Source organism: Ranitomeya imitator, chromosome 4 (genome assembly GCF_032444005.1).
Source record: "Ranitomeya imitator isolate aRanImi1 chromosome 4, aRanImi1.pri, whole genome shotgun sequence".
NCBI lineage: Eukaryota > Metazoa > Chordata > Amphibia > Anura > Dendrobatidae > Ranitomeya > Ranitomeya imitator.
This window is the reverse complement of record NC_091285.1, coordinates 252,098,692-252,122,274: the sequence shown is the minus strand read 5'-3', so window position 1 is coordinate 252,122,274 and position 23,583 is coordinate 252,098,692. Positions and strand designations below refer to the sequence as shown.

General features: G+C 42.8%; 1 protein-coding gene across 4 annotated transcripts in view; it reads right to left on the bottom strand.

Moving 5' to 3' along the window:
* The window catches only part of SLC16A7 (solute carrier family 16 member 7), a 212,922-nt gene that overhangs the window by 126,167 nt on the left and 63,172 nt on the right, over positions 1–23,583 (bottom strand). The window lies entirely within an intron of this gene.

The window sequence follows — 23,583 nt, the reverse complement described above, 5'->3', positions numbered from 1 at the left end:
GGGGAGCCGCTAATGAATATTCACTGCACTTAATCATCGGGAGCACATGGTTTCTCCAGCGCTGATTCTGGGCAGCGGGGACATCCTGAAGTGGGATAACAGTGCGATCCCACTCACTGCTGCCCCCCTCCCCACATGCTACATCCGTACCATAAGACGCACCCACACTTTCCTCCCAAATTTGGAGGAAAAAAAGTGCGTCTTATGGTCGGAAAAATACGGTATGTCCTTAACCAACCTGCTCTGTTGCTGAGGCTCTGACAAGTCAGAACAACATTCTGAATGAAAGCACAGACTGTTACCCAGACTCGGGAACTTTTTTTTTTTGTTCTTGGTTTAGCAGTAGCCCTAAATATGAAATGAAAACATTGCTTGAAGAGTTGTACCTAATAAGCAAATGTTAAGGGAATGTGTGATGTTATTTACTTGTCTGTATATTTCATAAATATATGTAAAATCAAATTATGGGAAATCTTTTTATATTTGAAAACTTTGCTATGAACTACCACTGTAATGGGACATACTTTCTTTCTGGAAATTCTGTGATCCAGACTGAGGGTTAGGGCTCATACCCATCACCGTAAAAAAAAAAAAGATCTGATATTGTTGCTGATCGTGTCCTCACTGCGCTTCTGTTTTTTGTGGGGGTGCGCGCACTGACCGGCGAGTTGCACTGTCTGGTGACGGGGCACTGGCTGTGCTAGTTGCGGGTACACTCACTCATGCAGAGGCTGCGTGTAGGACTCCTATTATGCTGCTTCGGAGGAGGCAGCTAAGGAGAATTGTTTTTGTTGATATCACCTTGGTTACACGTCTTACCTTAGGTCATGTGACGTCGCCACTGGATGTATGGGCGGTTACCTCTGCTGATTGGTTTTCCCTGATATCCGCGATGTGTTCTCGCGGCTCAATGTACGCATGCGCGCTTCTGTGATGACGCTGATATCGCCAGCGACGGTGATCAGCTCAGGAAGCTGTGGAGACTAGAGTGGGGTGTGACGTGAGTAGTGCGGCATGTAACAGGGGGGCTGGTTGGTGGATAGGTGTACGCTCAGGAAGCCTGGATTATCTGATAGGCCATTTGTGTATTTAGGCGCCGTTGATAGCAGTTAGGTATTGGTGGAGCCTGATTCACCTATGATTGGTTTACATCTCTATAGCAACGATTGATGCATCTGTCTAATTGGTCGATGTAAAGGTAAACAACTTGTGGATTTTATATAATATAGATCTTTTCCATGTCTCCCCTATGGTGTTTGTATCTGCGGTGGTGGACTTTTATATGATATGTATCTGATGTGTGTTTTGTTATTTCTATGTGGTATTATGAGGCAGGGGGCTGACCTGATGGCGATTGGTGCAATGTGTGGCATCCACGCTATTTAAGGCTGCTCCCTTGCATGATCAGACATGCTTGACAAAGACCTCCGGGTCGAAACGTTGCTGTAACATGGCTCAATAAAGTTTGCTTTTTGGAATACTACACCCGGATGGAGCGCTGGTCCTTTGTTTCTTTTTGGACATTGTTGCTGAAATGTCAGACAAGTGTTATGCAAGTGTCATGTGATTTTCAAGCATTTTACAATCCGATTTTTATAACACCACATCCGATTGATATTCGAATGACAAGCGAATGAAGAATGAAATCCGTATGCAATGTGATTTTAACATTCATTTTAAATAGAGTACTTCTCTTTGTCTTTTAAACGTAGTTCTCCAAGGAAATACTCTTCAATACATACGTACATATATATAAATATCTATAAATATATATATATATATATATATATATATGTCCAACATATTTCTGTTTGGAAGTGACGGTTAGTCTTTTGAGATATACATACTTGGTCAAAATTGTTGGTACCCTTCGTTTAATGACAGAAAAACCCATAATGGTTATGGAAATAACTTGAATCTGACTAAAGTAATAATAAATAAAAGATCTATGTAAATGAACAAATGAAGTGCTATTCAACCATGTTTCCATAGAATTAAAAAAAATAACACTCATGAAATTGGCCTGGACAGAAATGATGGTACCCCTGAAAATAATGTGACAAAAGGGACATATTAAATCAAGGTGTGTCCACTAACTAGCATCACAGGTGTCTGCAATCTTGGAATCAGTGAGTGGACCTGTATATAGGGCTACAGATACTCACTGTGCTGTTTGGTGACATGGTGTGTATCACACTCAACATGGACCAGAGGAAGCGAAGGAAAGAGTTGTCGCGTTAGATTAGAAAAAAAATTATAGACTAACATGTTAAAGGTAAAAGATATACAGTAAGGGTACCGTCACACAGTGCAATTTTCATCGCTACGACGGTACGATCCGTGACGCTCCAGCGTCGTAACAATATCGCTCCAGCGTCGTAGACTGCTGTCACACTTTGCAATCTACGACGCTGGAGCGATAATTTAATGACGTATGTGCGATGTAGAAGCCGTTGGTTACTATGCGCACATCGTATACAATATATGTTACACCATGCGATCATGCCGCCACAGCGGGACACTAGACGACGAAAGAAAGTTTCAAACGATCTGCTACGACGTACGATTCTCAGCGGGGTCCCTGATCGCAGGAGCGTGTCAGACACTGAGATCTCGTAACTATATCGCTCGAACGTCACGAATCGTGCTGTCGTAGCGATCAAAATTGCACTGTGTGACGGTACCCTAAGACCATCTCCAAGCAGCTTGATGTTCCTGTGACTACAGTTTCACATATTATTCAGAAATTTAAGATGACTGTTGCCAACCTCCATGGACATTGCCACAGGAGGATAATTGATGACAAATCAAAGAGACAGAAAATGCGCATAGTAACAAAAGAGCCCAGAAAAACTTCTAAACAGATTAAAGGTGAACTTCAAGCTCAAGGAACATCAGTGTCAGATCGCACCATCCGTCGTTATATGAGCCAAAGTGGACTTCATGGGAGACGACCAAGGAGGATATTATTATTGAAAAAAAAATCATAAAAAAAAAGCCAGACTGGAATTTGCCAAATTACATGTAGACAAGCGACAAAGCTTCTGGGAGAATGTCCTATGGATAGATGAGACAAAATTGGAACTTTTTGGCAAGGCACATCAGCTCTATGTTCACAGATGGAAAAATGAAGCATATCAAGAAAAGAACACTGTCCCCACGGTGAAACATGGAGGTGGCTCTGTTATGTTCTGGGGCTGCTTTGCTGCATCTGACACAGGGTGTCTAGAATCTGTACAGGGTACAATGAAATCACAAGGATTCTAGAGAGAAATGTGCTGCTGAGATTCAGAAAGCTTGGTCTCAGTCGCAGGTCATGGGTCTTGCAACAGAATAATGACCCAAAACACACAGCTAAAAACACCCAAGAATGGCTAAGAGCAAAACATTGGACTATTCTGAAGTGGCCTTCTTTAAGCCCTGATCTAAATCCTATTTGGCATCTTTGGAAAGAGCTGAAACATGCCATCTGGAAAAGGCAACCTTCAAACACAAGACAACTGGTGCAGTCTGCTTTTGAGGAGTGGGCCTGTCGAGAGGTGCAGCAGTTACAGAAATCACTTGATTGCGGTGAAAGCCTCAAAAGGTTGTGCAACAAAATATTAAGTTAAGGGTACCATCATTTCTGTCCAAGCCTATTTCATGAGTTTATTTTTTTTTTAATTCTGTGGAAGTATGGTTGAAAAGTAGTGTCTGACTTTCATTTGTAAATTTTCATATATTTTTAATTTATTATTACTTTTGTCAGATTCAACTTATTTCTGTGGCCATTGTGGGTTTTTCTGTCATTAAACGAGGGGTACCAACAATTTTGACCATGTGTGTATATATGCTCACACACATACACACATGAACGTACATACACAGCACAGACCAAAAGTTTGGACACACCTTCTAATTTAAAGATTTTTCTGTATTTTCATGACTATGAAAATTGTAAGTTCACACTGATGGCATCAAAACTATGAATTAACACATGTGGAATTATATACTTAACAAAAACGTGTCAAACAACTGAAAATATGTCTTATATTCTAGGTTCTTCAAAGTAGCCACCTTTTGCCTTGATAACTGCTTTGCACACTCTTGACATTCTTTTGCTGAGCTTCAAGAGGTAGTCACCGGAAAAGATTTTCACTTCACAGATGTGCCCTGTCAGGTTTAATAAGTGGGATCTCTTGCCTTATAAATGGGGTTGGGACCATCAGTTGTGTTGAGCAGAAGTCTGGTGGATACTCAGCTGACGGTCCTACTGAATAGACTGTTATAATTTGTATTATGGCAAGAAAAAAGCAGCTAAGTAAAGAAAAACGAGTGGCCATCATTACTTTAAGAAATGAAGGTCAGTCAGTCCGAAAAATTGGGAAAACTTTGAAAGTGTCCCCAAGTGCTACAAAGAAACTGGCTCACATGAGGACCGCCCCAGGAAAGGAAGACCAAGAGTCACCTCTGCTTCTGAGGATAAGTTTATCCGAGTCACAAGCCTCAGAAATCGCAGGTTAACAGCAGCTCAGATTAGATACCAGGTCAATGCCACACAAAGTTCTAGCAGCAGACACATCTCTGCAACAACTGTTAAGAGGAGACTTTGTGCAGCAGGCTTCATGGTAAAAAAAAAGCTGCTAGGAAACCACTGCTAAGGACAGGCAACAAGCAGAAGAGACTTGTTTGGGCTAAAGAACACAAGGAATGGACATTAGACCAGTGGAAATCTGTGCTTTGGTCTGATGAGTCCAACTGTCCGACTGTGTGGGGTCGGCCATGAAGTCAGCGATCTTCTGAATCTTGTATCGGAATTCCGATCCCGAGTTCCGATATGTTTGCAATATCGGAAATCGGTATCGGAATCCATATTTAAGTGTAAAATTGGGCGGTCGCGCGACCAATCACAAGCCGCGACGTCACCGCAAGGTCCTGCAAGCGCTGATTCGAAGGAAGGAAGGTTCCCGGTTAGTACAAGGGCGCGTCCGAGGGTGAGTATAGCGATATTTTTTATTTTAATTCTTTATTTTACACTTAAATATGGATCACAGGGCCTGAAGGAGAGGTTCCTCTCCTTCAGACCCTGGGAACCATTGGAAACCCAATGCACTGCATTGGGTTTCGAGTTTCGGCTGACCCCGACCCCGACTTTTTTATAGGATCGGCCGATTTCACTCGACCCGACTTTTGAAAAAGTCGGGTTTCGTGAAACCCGACCCGATCCTATAAAAGTAAAAGTCGCTCAACCCTACTCTCCAATACTAACCCCTGGGCTTGATGTCACCTGACAATACAAAGGTGACATTAACCTTAACCCTATCGTAAAGTTAATTTATTTCAGTTCGTCAATACAAAAATTGAATTGAAACTCATATATTATATAGAGTCATTACAAACAGAGTGATCAATTTCAAGTGTTTATTTCTGTTAATTTTGATGATTATCTCAGTGAATTAGTATAATTAACAAAAAACACCTGCAAAGACTTCCTAAGCATTTAACAAGATCCCTTAGTCTGATTCAGTAGGTGTTAGGGGTGGCGGAACATGCCAAATAATATAAAGGAAGCTGTAAGGTGTATTTGCAGCCCAGGGTCCACCGTGCAGATATAACATCTGCTGCTCAGTTATGGTGGACATTATATGGTGGTATAATGAGAACACACACGGGTTAATTTCACTGGGTATGCACGGAGATGAACCCCGTTGTGTCACAGGGCTGCAATACCGCAGAGTAAACACTGATGTTTGGTCACAGGACTCTGCCCCAAGGAGACAGGGTTAGAGTCCCACTAGACCCACTAGCACTCAGCCACACTAGCCGCAACTGCGGTGCCAGGGAGTAAACTAACTAATAAAGATTTAGCGCACTGAGTGCATGCAGCACCGTTCTGGTGGATGCCACTAACCGCCCTAGCTAGGGACCGGAAAGCGCACTAGATGCTCACAGCGCCGCACTGGCGGACACTGCTGAATTGACGCAGTATGATCATGCCTTGTGCAGGATGGCGCAAACTGCCACTAGTCAGCTCCAACACCCAAACCACATATAACAACACTATGGAGGGGGATGATTAGGAGCTTTCACCAGATATCAAACACACAACCACACAAGCTGAGAAGCCATGTGATCCCTTTATTGTTGCAGCCTTCCGGGACCTTGCCAGTGGTCCAATCAGAGACACTAGAGGACCTGAGAATGTGACCTCCGACCTCCAATGAGAGGTCGTCCCACAGGCATGCTCAGTAGCGAAAAAGCAGGACAGTCCCTGGAGGGTCTGCTCGCCGCTGATTAATGCTGGTTACAATAGCTGGATCTGGGATAGCAGCAGTAACCAGACGCACAGCATCAGCTTGAGCAAGATGCGGGACCGACATCTTTGCTGAGCAGGCTCTTTTGCAGCTGGGGAAAAATAGGAGACCACAGAGGACATGGTTTGAGATTCCCCCTGTGCAGCGGCGGGAACTCGACACCTAACAGTAGGCTCCACAATCATGGGGAAGACTGTTGAATTAGCAGATGTCCAGAAGGCAGTCATTAATGCACTCCACAAGGATGGCAAGCCACAAAAAATATAGCATGAAACCAGCAGAGATATCAGCTGCTATCAATTTTCTATTCCGCATGATGAGGTGACAGCCTCTCCATTCATTCTCTCTGTCTGTGAGCAGAGGCCAGCAGTCACGTCACTTTTATGTATTTGGAAAACCTCTTTAAAATTAATTCACAGTGTCTTAGTGAGGAGACAGAGACATTAGCATAATATTGTGAGTAATAGTAGAGGAAAGATGCTATCTTGTGATCTGTATGTGTATTCAACTACTACCTACCCGTTCTGCTGACTGCTATCAAATAGGGCTCTGTTCAGACATCAGCCAATTCCCATTGCTCTCTAAACTATATACACCTTCCCTGAAACAATAAAGACATTCCAGAAATCTGTATCAGGGTTTAAAACAGGCCGAGTAACAGATCATCACTGCCCAGGATCTTCAGACAGCAGCAACTTACACGGAATGGAAACTGGAAGGCAACATAACAATGAGTTGAGAAGCTGAGTCACCCTCGCCATTTATATCTACAGACGTGCAGCACACATCAGGTGACATGTCAAACTAGTTCAAGCTTGTGACTGCAGTTTGCCTTTTCAATGACATGACTGGCCGTGACCCTGTGATGAGGGAGTGAGTGGAATTACTAAAACTTTGTAGAAGCTGAGGTTTAACATCAAATGCTGCATTACAAAGTAGAGATTTCTTGTGTCTCACCGCTGAGCTCAGTCTTCGAAGAGCGTAAAAGAAAAATATCTCATGAAAAATGCCAGAATATAAAACAACTCTTCTACAATCTATGAGATAGAATTTGAACATCAAAGTCTCAATTTTTTAAATAAATCTGAGATTAATATTTGTAAAAAGCAGTAAATATTTATTATTCATATTCAGATATTGGCCCGGATTAGTCCAGAGTGGCATTTTCCATGCCGGTCTTGATGAAGGGTGCACTGGGGTAAGACGTGACTTTTAATTAAATTAACTAAGGTGAGGGGATCTATCTACAGAGGATCAATTACAAAGTCGAATTTCCTGAAATTCACCGAAACCTGAAAGTTTGAACACTTTGCGATTCATTGTGCAACAATGAAAAAATGCCAATTTCACTCACTGCGGAAGCATGTGAGAGGCTAATGACGTTCTGCGCGGACACATGGGCATGCATTACAGCTATGGCATCACTCAATCAGGGGGAATAAAAGACTTTGTATCAGAAACTATAATATGCAAATTGCCTCTTCTGAGAAAAAGAGGACTTAAACTCTATAGCGCCACCTGTTGGAAGTAGCGATCCTACAAATCACAATCAACCCTTTAACGAGTCATGCAATATGACTTAGGATAAAAGCCAAACCAGTATCTCAATTCGCAGACACGGTGTTTCGGGCTGTTGGGCAGGGGGAATCCAGTAGCCATGTTAGGGTGATTTTTGTCTAATGCATGTTAGAGCCTAGCAATCAAGATAGAGACAATCCATAAAACATTTGCCAAATAGTCTAGTCAGGCTAACTTCAGTACGACAAGAGCATCATGGCATGTGCACACGCTGCAGACATTTCTGCATCAAAATCTGGTCTCTTGGCAGAAAACAGCAGCATAAATTATTATTATTATTATTATTATTATATTGAACTTGCTAATTGTAAAGTATTGACATATTTGGGAAACTTGTAGTAAAATTCTGCCAATTTCATGGTAATCGTCTTCAGAACATTTTTGACTTTTAATATATACCACCAGACAAATGCTTGCCTACCATTCATTTTTGTTTGTTATTAACGTGACCCAAAGAAAACTATTCAACTGTTAATTTTTATTTTATGTATACTTGTCTTGAGTAGCCGTTTTATATTATCATCAGAGAGTCTTAAAATTTGAACCGGAAAGTGAAAAAGTTTATGTTCTTAAACGTTCTGTAACGTTCAAAGCAGATAAACCAGTTTACGCGAGTTGCCCCACTAAGTGATGACTTATTGCCAATATTACACATTCACCGTACGTGACAGAAGAGCAAGTTGTTCTGGTTCTCTAATTCATGTTATGAAAACAAACAACTTTCAGTCTCAGCAATTTAGATGATGGCCTCCTAATGATTATAGCGTTGTATTTATGTCCAATCAGCTTCAGATGTATCATGGGACTGCAGACATCACAAAGCCAAGTTATTATCAAAACACTATATCTGTCATTAAAGGGGCTGTTATGTGAGGAAAAGTTATCCAATACCTACAGGATAGGCAGAACATCAATCGGCAGAACAGTGCACTTTTATCCCCTCATTAACCCACACCAGTCCACTGAGAAGATAATGATTCATGTGTCCCACGACAGGTGCTGCACTTGACATTCCCATAGAGAATGGATGTGGTGGTCGGGCATGCTCACACTTGCTCCATTTTAATAGGGTGGTGGTCGGGCATGCGCACAGCTGCTCCGTTTTAATAGGGTGGCGGTCGGACATGCTCACAGCTGCTCTGTTTTAATAGGGTGGCGGTCGGACATGCGCACAGCTGCTCCGTTTTAATGTACTTGTGCCCAGTTCTTCCCATCAGAGGGCGTCCCAATGATTTATAAGTTGCCACTGTTATTTTATTCCCACCAGGACACACCTTTAGAAAGGACCACTTTACAAAAAATGTTTTCACCCATTAGTATGAACGCCTGTTCTAGAATCTAACTAAGGATCCCAAATTTTACAAAATAACCAAAGTATCTTTGGAGGAGTAAGAAGCAAATTCAAATGTTACTAATGGCAGCATTTCGGAACAGGAGGTGAAGGAAGTATTTAATGCAGCAGAAAACATGTCGGCATAAGAGACACCAAAAGATTTATCCATCTTATTTTTATTTTACCAAATGTGCTGAGGACGTGATTTTGAGGCACTTACTATTATATAATGTAAATATGACAGGTTCTCCTGCACTTGTTATGGGCGGAGCTATACAGACTCAGCATTCAGAGCACTGCTAGATCTGCAGCAAATATATTAATGATTGCTTCACAACTGCAGCAAGAAGTACAGAAATGAACATCACTGGAATCAAGGTCTGTGCTCCTAAATTATGCCCGGATGGGGTAGCAAAATCCTGCTGACAGATACCCTTTAACTGTGTAAACAAATTAACCCGTTAACAACCACCAATAAGCCTTTTAATGGCGGTAGTTAAGGGTATTTAAACCACAGCGCCGGCAATTAATGACACTGTGGAAAATGTGTATAGCGCCCCCCAGAGTCAGATTTTTGCCAGGCTCTCGGCTGCCGGGGGTAGCTGAGACCCCAGAGAACATGATTCAGGTCGGTTTTTACTGACCTCGGGGTTGCGATCACCGTTATTAATCGTATAACGCTGACCACAAAAAAGAAGTCCGATTTGTGATTTTATTTCTCTCTCCTTGGATGTGATCGTACATAAGTGGAGAAAGAAATAGAGTCCCCAATCCCCACCAGATACTTACCAGTGTCCCTGGGTCCTCCTGCTTACCCCCATGGCCGCTAGTTTCTTCATTTGGTAAGAAAATGGTGGGCTCTTGCGCTGCGTGCTCGCCGAGATCTGCCGGACGGCACCCGGCAACAATAGGAGATTTGTTCCTATTGGTTCATTTTTATCCCTATGATGGACCCTCTCACAGTGCTCAAAATAAAAAAGAGAATCCCCCATTTATCACACCCTTAAATAGGAAAAAATAATGAAATAAATATATATATATATTTATTTCCATTTTTCCATTAGGGTTAGAGTTGGGCTAAAGTGAGTTGGGCTAAAGTTAGGGTTAGGGTTGGGGCTAAAGTTAAGGTTGGGGCTAAAGCTATGGTTAGGGTTGGGGGCTAAAGTTAGGGTTAGGGTTGGAGCTAAAGTTAGGGACAGGGTTAGGGCTAAAGTTAGGGTTTGGGCTAAAGCTATGGCTAGGGTTGGGGCTAGAGCTGGGGATAGGTTTTAGGTATGGATTATGTTTGCTGTTGGGATTAGAGTTAGGTTGGGATTAGGGTTAGGGTTGGGATTAGGGTTATGGTTAGGGGTGTGTTGGGGTTAGGTGTGTGTTGGGGTTAGGGTTATGTTTAGGGTTGGGATTAGGGTTAGGGGTTTGTTGGGGTTAGCGTTGGAGTTAGAATTTGGGGATTTCTACTGTTTAGGCACATTAAGGACTCTCCAAACGTGACATGCGTCGGATCTCAATTCTGCGATGAAAAAGTAAAATGGTGCTCCTTCCCTTCCAAGCTCTGCTGTCCACCCAAACAGTGGTTTACCCCCAGATATGGGTTATTGGTGTACTTAGGACAAATTGGACAACAACTTTTGCAGTCCAATTTCTCCTGTGACCCTTGTGAAATAAAAAATATTGCTTTCCACAAAAATGATTTTTTAGCCCCCAATTTTTTATTTTCACGGCTCTGCGTTATAAATTTTAGTGAAACACTTGGGGGTTCAAAGTTCTCATCACACATCTAGATAAGTTCGTTGGGGGTCTAGTGTCCAAAATAGGGTCACTTGTGGGGGGTTTCCATTGTTTACGCACATCAGGGGCTCTCCAAACGCAACATGGCACCCAATCTCAATTTCAGCTAATTCTGCATTGAAAAAAATCAAACAGCACTCCTTCCCTTCCGAGCTTTGCCATGCGCCCAAACAGTGGTTTACCCCCACATATGGGGTATCGTCGTATTCAAGAGAAATTGCACAACAAACTTATGGTTCATTTTCTTTTTTACATTTGTGAAAATAAAAAAAACTCGTTCTGAAATAAAATGTTTGTGAAAAAAAGTTAAATGTTCATTTTTTCCTTCACACATTGCTTCAGTTCCTGAGAAGCAACTAAAGGGTTAATAAACTTGTTGAATGTGGTTTTGAGCACCTTGAGGGGTGCAGTTTTTAGAATAATGTCACTTTTGGGTATTTTCTGTCATGTACACCCCTCAAAGTGACTTCAAATGTGATGTGGTCCCTAAAAAATGGTGTGGTAAAAATGAAATAATTGAGCGCTGATCACCTCCCTATATTGTCAGTTGGCACTTGTTATCTCATTATTACACAAAATGAAAAAAGCATAGGTCCACCAAATTCAATGTTTCTCGATCAATTATACTTTTTTATTGCTAGATTATCTTTAAACTACAAAGTCAATTATTATTATTAAATAGGACTTTCTTCCAAATACAGATATAGCATCTGTGAAGCGGCCATAGATTCTCTCATCCAGGAGAATCGGGCTGATTATTCAAATGACTCTGATCAAACTCTGAGTGGGATCCAATTCTCACGGATTAGAAGATGGAGGAAAAAAATGTCTCCATTTCCTCTATTCTGAGAGTGCACATAACTCTGACTGCACTCAGATGTCGTCCGAGTGCAGTCTGAGGTTTTTCACACACTCATTGCCTTGCATGAGCAAGTATGATCTTATTATCAGATCAAACTCAGGCATGTTACAATTTTTTCCTTGGAGTGTCTCTGTCCTATAAGGAATATAGACATGTGATGCTCTGTCGATTTGGACATATTTGAGAAGATATTCACAAAAATTCTCACGCTCGAGTTCATCTGAGGTTATACCAGCAAGGGGCGCAGCACCGCAAGTCTAGGTAGCTACGTTCCCCTGCTTGCCATTCATTGCCCGGGTTTTTACAGGCTGGGGCGGCTGCATTAGCAGAGCTCCTGCTTGTAAAATTAGTTAACCCGTTCAGATGGATTTACAGCGTGGGACAAGACTGAATGACGGAAGGTATGGGATATTGTTGTTTTTTTATTTTAACTTTGTTTCAGGTGACAAGAGTCTTCAATTGGATTGAGAGTATAATAAACTATTACAACACCATGTGTCTTTATTTCAATAAAATACTTTTTTCATAATGTGTGTGTTTTATTAACCATTTACTACTATTGGATTAATAATGGATAGGTGTCTTATTGACACCTCTCCATTATTAACCTGGCTTATTGTCTTAAGGTGACATTAACCCTTTATTACCCCATATCCCACTGCTACAGGGGAGTGGGAAGAGAGAGGTTAAGTGCCAGAATAGGCGCATCTTCCAGATGTGGCTTTTCCGGGGTGGCTGGGGGCAGATGTTTTTAGCCGGGGGGGGCGGGGGGAATAACCATGGCCCCTCTCTAGGCTATTAATATCTGCCTACTGTCACTGGCTTTCCCACTCTGGTGGAGAAAATTGTGCGGGAGCCCACGCCAATTTTTTCCGTGATTTAACCCTTTATTTTAACAGCTAGATATCCCAAATTTTACACACATACACTTGTAACATTACTAATGAGGAATATGTAAAAAATAAGGGATATGAAATGGTTTACTGTATGTAAACCATGTCTCGTATCCTGTCGGGTTTGGGAAGGAGATAGCAAAAGTCGGCAAATGAATTACCAGCTTTTCTGCTATCTAGCGCTGTATTAAATATAAATATATATACCCCAATACTATGTGTATACATTTATTCTATCTATTCTAATAAAACCTGTCAGTGTGATTTCTATAGAACACCGCTGCGTATTTCTCGCAAGTCACACTGTTGGTCCGTGTGTAATCCGTATTTTTCTCGCCCCCGTTGACATTCATTGGCGGATTTTTTGCGCAATACGCTGACAAATGCAGCATGCTGCGATTTTCTACGGCCGTACAAGACCGTATAATACGGATGCGTAAAATACAGCAGATAGGAGCTGTGGCATAGAAAATCATTGGTCCGTGTGCAATGCGTATTTTCTGCGCCTCTCATACGTCCGTAAAACTCGCTAGTGTGACGCCGGTCTTAGACAGGACAGTTTCTTCTACTAAGTCAAGCAAGCATAACTTCAGAGAACACAAGCTCAGGGATATGCAAATGTTTAGAATAATTGTGACCGAATTCTAATTGTATTTTTTAGTGTGTAATACAGAACCAATGTGATTGTAAGCAGCACAGGCTACTTTTGTCAAATTTGAGGAGGAAAAAATGACCCTAAAACTCTATTTCAGGTGATAAATATATGGATTTTTTATTGCATTTCAAAGGGAATGTCTGATGTGTTTTGTGTACATTACAGAGATGAAATAACAATGCACACAGATTTTCCCTATACTGGGCCATTTTGCAGATCTATATTCTGCATTTTATCACATATTTTTGTGTGAAGCTGAACATTTTAGTAAATGTTGTGTTAAGTATCATAGTATCAACAGAACATCCGAACTGACTAATCAGCGGTGGCACCACACTGTGACACGGCGCAGCAACTAAAAGCATTTCTGCCTTTTTGACGGCTTCTAACAAAGCAGTTTACACACATACACCATCATTTACATTGGCAGACTGCCCATATTTCCATCATTTAAGTAAAGTAGATTTATTCAGCAAACACAATCTTTCTTGGTAGAGTGCACCGTAAAGCAAATAATGGATTTTAGATGGAAAATAATTTTAGTTAACAATAAAAACCATAATGACCTGTTCAGGTCAGTGTCACATTGACAGTCCGTCTATTAAGGTGCATGTGCCTACTATGTACAGGAAATGGAAAAGCAAATGTAGATCACCATACTGGTCATAATATAAAAATATCAGACTGCACTTATTAGGTACTAGATGGTGGCCCGATTCTAATGCATCGGGTATTCTAGAATATGTATGTATGTATGTACGTCGCACTGTGAGTGGGGGTTAAATTCCGCGCCAATATAGCTGATTGGTCGCGCCCGGCTGGCCGATCAGTGAAGCGTGGTTCAAATCTGGCGCCATTTCACAGCCGGACTGCGCCTATCGCTGATTGGTCGCAGCCGGCCGGGCATGACAAATGACTGAAGCGGTGTTTAAATACTGCGCCAATATCACTGATTGGTAGCTCATGGCCAGCCGCGATCAATCACTGAAGCGGTGTTTAAATCCTGTGCCAATATCGCTGATTGGTCGCGGCCGGCCGGGCACGACCAATGACCGAAGCGTTGTCTAAATCCCGTGCCAATATCGCTGATTGTTCATGGCCACAGCCACATAGTATATAGTACAGCCACGTAGTATATAGCACAGCCACGTAGTATATAGCAGCCACGTAGTATCTAGCACAGCCCGTAGTATATAGCACAGCCACGTAGTACATAGCAGCCACATAGAATATAGCACAGCCACGTAGAATATAGCACAGCCATGTAGTATATTGCACAGCCACATAGTATATAGCACAGCCACGTAGTATATAGCACCACCCACATACGATATAACACAGACAGCCACATAGTATATAGCAGAGCCACGTAGTATATAGCAGCCATATGGTATGTAGCAGCCACATAGTGTATAGCAGCCATAGAAATATATGTACAGAAGGTAAATACACAGCCTTCTAGCTCATTCAGGGTTCAGTGTCTAGAGAGTTGACAGCTCCAGAGCTGTATTTGTGACAAAGAAAGCTAAACCTTGCTTTTTTATGTTTGATTTTTGAGCAAGTGGATCCCCATAGCAACACAGACTGGGCCATATGCTATGTTTTGTTTTCTCAGTGGCCAGAAAAGAAGGGTTTATTTTTGCTAACTCAGCACTGGTTTATTCAGTACTTTTTAATAAACCAGTGGAAGGTTTAAAGAGACAGCATTCCTGTGTCTATCCCTATGTGCTGCCGAGTGAGCCAATCTATCAAAGTTGATGCTAAAAGTGCAAGCAACTTCACTAGGGAGCATGTGCGTTGCCTGTGGATAACCTGCATGTCTTGGGTGACGGCAGTGGTGAGTGAGGAAGCAAAGTCTGACAGCATGGAGGAGTTGATAAAGCATTTGATCTAATCCCAACAGCACCAGCAGCTAGCACAGCAGGAAACAAACTGTTGGTGCAGCAGCTCCAACAATAGCAGCAGCAATGACAACAGGAGTTGCTTATGCAGCAGATGGAACTCCTCGCAGAGGCAGTTTGTGGAAGGCCAGCAGCCCTTCCCTCAAGTTCAAGTGATGACTCATACATCTGGAAAGCAGTAAGACGAGCCATTGGATATATGACCCCAGGTGAAGATGCCGGAGGTGCTGGCCCCCTATCCAACTGGCAAGTCCCAAAAGGCTTAAGGTACCGTCACATTTAGCGACGCTGCAGTGATCTAGACAACAATGCCGATTGCTGCAGCATCGCTGTGTGATCGCTGGAGAGCGGTCACACAGACAGCTCTCCAGCGACCAACGATGCCGAAGTCCACTGGTAACCAGGGTAAACATCAGGTTACTAAGTGTGGCCCTGCCCTGTAAAAAAAACAAACACTACATACTTACATTCCGGTGTCTGTCGCGTCCCCCGGGCGCTCTGCTTCCCTGCACTGTGTAAGCGCCGGCCGTAAAGCAGAGCGGTGACGTCACCGCTGTGCTCTGCTTTACGGCCAGCCGACACTGACACAGTGCAGGGAAGCAGAACGCCGGGGACGCGACAGACACCGGAATGTAAGTATGTAGTGTTTGGTCTTTTTTACATTTACACTGGTAACCAGGGTAAATATCGGGTTACTAAGCGCTGCCCTGCGCTTAGTAGCCAGATGTTTACCCTGGTTACCAGTGAAGACATCGCTGAATCGGCGTCACACACGACGATTCAGCGATGTCTGCGGGAGATCCAGCGATGAAATAAAGTTCTGGACTTTCTGCTCCGACCAACAATGTCACAGCAGGATCCAGATCGCTGCTGCGTGTCAAACACAACGATATCGCTATCCAGGACGCTGCAACGTCACGGATCGGTATCGTTATCGTTACAAAGTTGCTCAGTGTGAAGGTACCTTTATTATGACTTGGCCTTACAGGATGCATAGGAGTATGTCAAATTTAAAAAAAATTGAAATATTAGCACGCTCAGAAGTGACTATGTCAGTCAGAGCACAAAGAATCCACCACTGGGCATGTTGCTGTGACAAACCCCCTCACTCTCAAATGTTGGACGTACTTCATCTCATACAGAAGTGGTTGCAGGAGGAGTCCCCCAGCCCAGATAGTTTAGCGTGTTGTTATGAACAGATTTATCCACTCCCTGTCTAGTCCAGTGAAGACCTGGGTTTCCCAGGGGGACCCCTGGAATATGGACAACCTAGTTGGCCTAGTGGAAAGGTACCACCTGGTTGAGAATACCTTAAGTAAACAGGGTGTTGTTGCATCCCCATCCTGGGGTACCCAGAAGGAGCCTGACACTCAAAAGAAGGGTAAGAGAACAATAATTGGGCTGAGTATGAGGTCCCAAGGGGTCACTGAGCAGTTGCCAAAGGACTCTAGGAAGGCTATTTCTATAATTGTATTGACCCAATTGGACAGAGCCCTAAATCAAACCCCCAAAATAGTGTTGGAACAGCTGTTTTATTTTTACTGTGCAAAAATTAAAACACATTTATAAAAGTTAGAGAATGTAAAGGTTCCCAAAATGATGATGTAAAAAATGCAAACTGTCCCACAAAAAAAGTCTCAATATGGTTTAAAAATTAAAATGTGATGGAGTTTGGAATGTAATAATGGAAAATAAAAAATAAATCACTGCGTCCTTAACACCAAAAACTGTCTACTTAAGTGGTTTTATGATCATGTAATAGTTCTAATTCAGTTATAGATTTTCTAATATTTCACTCAAATTATTCTTTCACATAGATATTTAATGCACCCAAAAGCAAAACTAAATGTCATGTTACCCTATTATGAATTTCAAAGCTTAAATGAAACATTGCACATGAGATTCACAGACTATGGAGGAGGATTTTTTTTATAAACAGCAGATTTCCTTTTTAATCCAACAGAAGGATACTGCAATCAGGCTTGAAAACAAATAGATGTATAGATAGGACAGGTCGCTTAATTCCTCTGCCTAAAACCACACCACACTGTACCCCCATTCATTCATTTTGATCATAAGCAGCACGCACATAACTCTGGCAGACAGTGGCGTAACTACAAAGTTAGGGGCCCCGGTGCGAACTTCCAAATGGGGCCCCCCCCTGCAGCCCTGCCATACAACTCAATGTAACCCCCATAGAATAATGGCCACACATGATGCTCAATACTGCATAACGGCCACCACACATGATGCTCCATACTGTATAATGGCCACACATGATGCTGCATACTGTATAACGGCCACACATGATGCTCAATACTGTATAATGACCCCCCTCCTGTATGCATGGCTCATCTCCCTCCTATCCCATATACATGGCTCATATTACCCCTCCTGTATGCATGGCTCATATTCCCCCCTGCATGGCTCATATTCCCCCCTGCATGGCTCATATTCCCCCCTGCATGGCTCATATTCCCCCCTGCATGGCTCATATTCCCCCCTGCATGGCTCATATTCCCCCCTGCATGGCTCATATCCCCCCCTGCATGGCTCATATTCCCCCCTGCATGGCTCATATTCCCCCTGTATGCAGGCTTAGCTCTCCGCTCCTGCTCGGCGCGCCGGCTTATGTCCTCCTTCATCCCCCCCCCCGTTCCCCCGCCCCCCCGTCCCTCATACTCACCTGTCTTCCCACTGCACGGCCGTGCCGACATCCCTCGCGCTCTGTCCCGACTCCAGACGGCGGCGCCGGCGCAGCACCTTCTTCCTGCTTGAGCGGTCATGTGACACCGTTCATTAAGATCATGAATATGCGCATATTCATGATCTTAATGAGCGGTGTCACGTGACCGCTCAAGCAGGAACGAGCTGAAGTGCAGACGCCGAGACCATCGCTGGAGCAGGGTGAGTATTCAAGGCAGCAGCGGCGGCGGCGGGGAAGGGGGGGGAGGCCCTGGAGCGGGGGGAGGCACTGCCAGTCCGAGCCTGCCTGCCGGGCCCGGGCCCCTGACCTGCCGGGCCCGGTCGTACTGGCGACCGCTGCGACCGCGGTAGTTACGCCACTGCTGGCAGATCATACCGAATACAAAGGCTACAGTATGTTACCAGTATATTTTTGGGGAGTTTTTAATGAACTTTCCGCATGACTTTGATAATGAAATGCTAAAAATAGGATATTATTTCAGCATCTGTGCCAATTTAGTAGAACACGAGCTCATGCATTTCACACATGGTTGTAACAGAGCCCAATAGCAGAATCTGGAACGGTGTCCCCTTCTAGTTCTTAGTTCATAGTGGATTAAACTGCTGTTATATAGAAGTGGGATATAACATACTGGGGAATTATGATAGGAAAGGACACTAGTAGCAGTTTTTCTCATGAAGCAGGCTAGTCAACATGTATGTCATGGTAGTCAGAGGGATGTTAAACATACAGCCTTATTTACAACTGGAATTTTGTAATCCAGTCTTTTGAAGGAACTCATACATTATGGATATGTTCACATATGCAAAAAAGTCCACTGTGTTTCACAGTGCCAACATTGTGCATAATATTTTAAGATATTTCATGCACATAAAATGCCCACGCCATAAAGTGACCAACACTGTGTATTTTAAATCTGCAGCATGTCAATGAATCGTGTGAATATAGTGCAAAGAGTGAAATGTGCTCCATTCCTGCACCATTTTACAATGATATCTTAGGGCAGAGGTCCCCCAACCTATTGCTTGGCAGCCGCCAGATGTGGCTCCCGAGTCATGATGTGTCTTGCGGTTGTCTACTAACTTTGTGCTTTGATACCAAGTGTAGCAAACAGCTATGAAGAGACAGTCTTGAAATTGTGGCTTTTGTGCATAGCCCTGAAAGAAGAGAAGATCTAGTGGAGAGAAAATTGGTGGAAGACACATATGGTAAGCCTGAGATAGGCCAGCGTTACACTACCGTAGTATACAGGCAAGTGCTATGCGAGCACTCACTGTTAATCTATGGGGCAGCTCACATCACCGTATTTTTTCTCAGGTCTATTTGACCTACGTGTTAACTTTGCAGCATGCTGCGATTGTTCGCGTATATCGTCCGAGACTTGCCAATGCAAGCCTATGGGTGCAAGAAAAACTTAGACACCACACAGAGCATCCGTGTAGCTTGCGACAAATACGCACACATTTTCCTGATGACAGGAAATTGCATCAACCAAGAACAGGAAGCTTAGCATGCAGATTTTCCTCGTAATCTGTAAAAAAGCAAGGGACACACCTCAAGGGATCCACAATCACTGGTAAGACTCCCCAAAAGGTTGAAACAAGACCCAGTGGAAAAGAAACCGATCAGTTGTGTTAAAGGTTAGCCTGTCACACATGTTTGACACAAACCAACAAAACCAATACACCAGCAGAGCCTCTATTTGAAAGACTAGAGGAGGGAACTTGTTGTGGAGACAATATATAGGCTCCTTGATTAGGTTTTTATTCACTTCAGCCCTTTGAACCATTTAATTCAATGGGGAAAGTCAGTGAGAAATGTAAAGCCATACGCATGTCATACGGATGTTATACGCATGGCATACGGCTACATGGCTGAGAGGAAATCATTGCACTGCAAACACATTACACATGGATTACCATATGGAGAACACTTGTGCGACTTTCGTCAGGGAAGCTCGGACCAATTTTTCATACGTTTAGTCTGATTCCGGCCATAGGATGATACTGCCAGTTAGGCCATGTTCACAAGTTCAGTATTTCCTCAATATTTCACATTAGTATTTGTAAGCCAAAATCAGGAGTGGAATAATCAGAGGAAAAGTATAATAGGAACATGTCGCCACTTCTACATTTTTCACCCACTCCTGGTAAAATATTGACCAAATACTGAACAAGTTAACATAGCCTAAGGCCAGGTTCAAAAGATCAGTATTTGGTCAGTATTTTATATCAGTATTTGCAAGCCAAAACCAGGAGTGGGCGAAAAATGTAGAAGTGGTGACGTGTTTCCATTATATTTTTCCTTTTATTATTCCTTTCTTGATTTGGGCTTTACTAATATTGATGTGAAATACTGACTACGGCCGGGGTCACACTTGCGAGTGCAATGCGAGAAACTTGCACGAGTCTCTCGCATCAATACCCGGCACTGCCATCAGCACTCGGAACTGGAGCGTTCAGCTGCATATATTTCTACGAAATAATGCTCCAATCCTGAGTGCCAGCGGCTGTGCCAGGTATTGACGCAAGATTCTCGCATTGAACTCGCAAGTGTGACCCCCGGCATAAGCCTGGAGTCACACTCAGGGGCAGATTATTATAGGGTCAATCTGGGTGGTAGCCCAGGGCATAGTGGTGTGGGGACCCTGGGCTACCTCTCAGATTGCCCGCCACCATCAGGGCATTACTGCCCTGACTGGCATATAGGCCCGGTGGGCAGAAGGGGCCCGCATCGGGCCCCGTCTCATCTGCTCACCAGGCCCCTACCAGCTCTGCGGCAGTTAAACGCCATTGATGTGCAGGCGCGTGCCCACACATCAATAGTTAACAGCCGCCAGCCAATCGGAGGCTGGCAGCTGACATCATCCACAGCACGCATGTCGCCGGCATCTGATGTCATTGTCAGTTGCCGGCGAGTGCGCGCTGCTGGAGGGAGCATCACCGCTGGAGCACGGACAGGTGAGGAGAACTTTTTTTATTGCGAACGGCAATCCGGGGAGCCCGGGCCAGTATGATGGAGACACTGGGGGCAATATGCTGGACACACTGGGGGCAATATGCTGGACACACTGGTAGCGATATGCTGGACACAGTGGGGGCAATATGCTGGACAAACTGGGTGCCACACGGATGGCCTACGTGAGCTCACGGACACACGGACATGGATAATTCCGGTACCGATTTTTCCGGTACTGGAATTATCTGGACGTGTGAGACTGGCCTTAGTAGTGCATATGGTTCTCCATTATGAAATTATAATGACCTGGAGAATCATAATGGCAGGTCAGTTTTAGCATTTAGTGAACCTAGTAAAAAAGCAAAACAAAAAACAACTGTGGGATTGCACTTTTTTGCAATTTCACCGCACTTGGAATTTTTGTTCCTGTTTTTGAATACACAACAATGGTAAAAGCAATGGAGATGCTCAAAAGCACAACTCGTCCTGCAAAAAACAAGCTCTCACATGGCCATTTTGACCAAAAAGTAAAAAAGTTATGGCTCTGGGAAAAAGGTGAGCAAAAAATTAAAATGCAAAACCAAAAATACCTTTGCTAGTTAAGGGACTAAATAAATACATATAAGTAAATACATTACATAAAAAAGAAGTATCTTTAATGGTTCCTATTAATAGAGAGTGCGACCTTAACCCCTTAGTGACAGAGCAAATTTGGTACTTAATGACTAAGCCAGTTTTTACAATTTTGACCACTGTCACTTTGAGGCTATGTGCACACATTCAGGATTTTTCGCGTTTTTTTCGTGTTTTTTTCGGCCATTTTCTGCAGAAAAACACTTAAAAAATACATACATAAGCATCCCATCATTTTTAATGCATTCTGCAATTTTTGTGCACATGATGTGTTTTTTTCTGCATCTCAGTAAACGCAGAATGTTTATTAATTTTGCAGGTTTTTCGTGTTTTTGCTGCTATTTAATGCTTTGGGAAGCTCCGGCAAAAACGCACAAAAAATGCACAAAAAAGCACGAAAAACACAAAAAAAAAATGCAAAAAAACCACATGCGGATTTCCTGCAGAAAAAGTCCAGTTTTGTTCAGGAAAATTCTGCAGAAAATCCTGATGTGTGCACATAGCCTATGAGGTAATAACTCTGGAACGCTTCAACGTATCCCACTGATTCTGATAATTTTTTGTGACATATTGTACTTCATGCTAATGGCAAAGTTTCTTCGATATAACTTGCGTTTATTTATGAAAAAAATGGAAATTTGGCAAAAAGTTTGAAAATTTTGCAAGTTTCAAACTTTTAATTTTTGTACCCTTAGATCAGAGAGTGGTGTCACCCAAAATAGTTAATAAATAAAATTTCCCACATGTCAAATTTACAGCACAATTTTGGAAACATAATTTTTTTCTTAGGACGCTAAAAGTTGTCCAGCGGTTTCTCATTTTCCAACAAAATTTACAAAACCATTTTTTTAGGGACCACATCACATTTGAAGTGAGTTTGGGGGTAAATATAGCAGAAAATACCCAAAAGTGACACCATTCTAAATACTGCACCCCTCAAGGTGCACAGAACCACATTCAAGAAGTTTATTAACCCTTCAGGTGCTTCACAAATACTAAAGCAATGTGGAAGGAAAAAATGAATATTTTACTTTTTTCACAAAAAATTTTACTTTGGAACCAATTTTTTTTCATTTTACAAAGGTATCAGGAGAAAATGGACCACTACGTTTGTTTTGCAATTTCTCCTGAGTTCGCAGATGCCCCATATGTGGAGGAAAACCACTGGGTGCATGGCAGGGCTCAGAAGGGAGGGAGCACCATGTCGGGTTTGGGACCCCCCAAATGTACCTAAACAGTGGAACCCCCATAATTCTAACCAAAACCCTAATCCAACACACCCCTAACCCTAATCCCAACCCTAAGGCTGGCGTCACACTAGCGAGTTTTACGGACGTATGAGAGGTGCAGAAAATACGGATTGCACATGGTACAATGATTCTCTATGGCACAGCTCCTATCTGCGGTATTTTACGCATCCGTATTATACGGTCTTCTACGGCCGTAGAAAATCGCAGCATGCTGCATTTGTCAGCGTATTGTGCAAAAAATCCGCCAATGAAAGTCAATGGGGGCGAGAAAAATCCGGATTACACACGGACCAACAATGTGACTTGCGAGAAATACGCAGCGGTGTTCTATAGAAAAGCCGGCAATTCGGTATATATATATATATATATATATATATTATAGAGGTATATATATATATATATGTGTCAGTGAGACACATATATATATATTAATATTTCATACAGCGCTAGATAGCAGAAAAGCCAGTAATTCAATTGCCGGCTTTTGCTATCTCCTTCCCAAACCCGACATGTTATGAGACATGGTTTACATACAGTAAACCATCTCATATTCCTTCTTTTATTACATATTCCTCTTTAGTAATGTAAGAAGTGTCTTGGTGTAAAATTTGGTGGCTCTAGCTATTAAATTAAAGGGTTAAATCGCGGAAAAAATTGGCGTGGGCTCCCGCGCAATTTTCTCCGCCAGAGTGGGAAAACCAGTGACTGAGGGCAGATATTAACAGCCTGGAA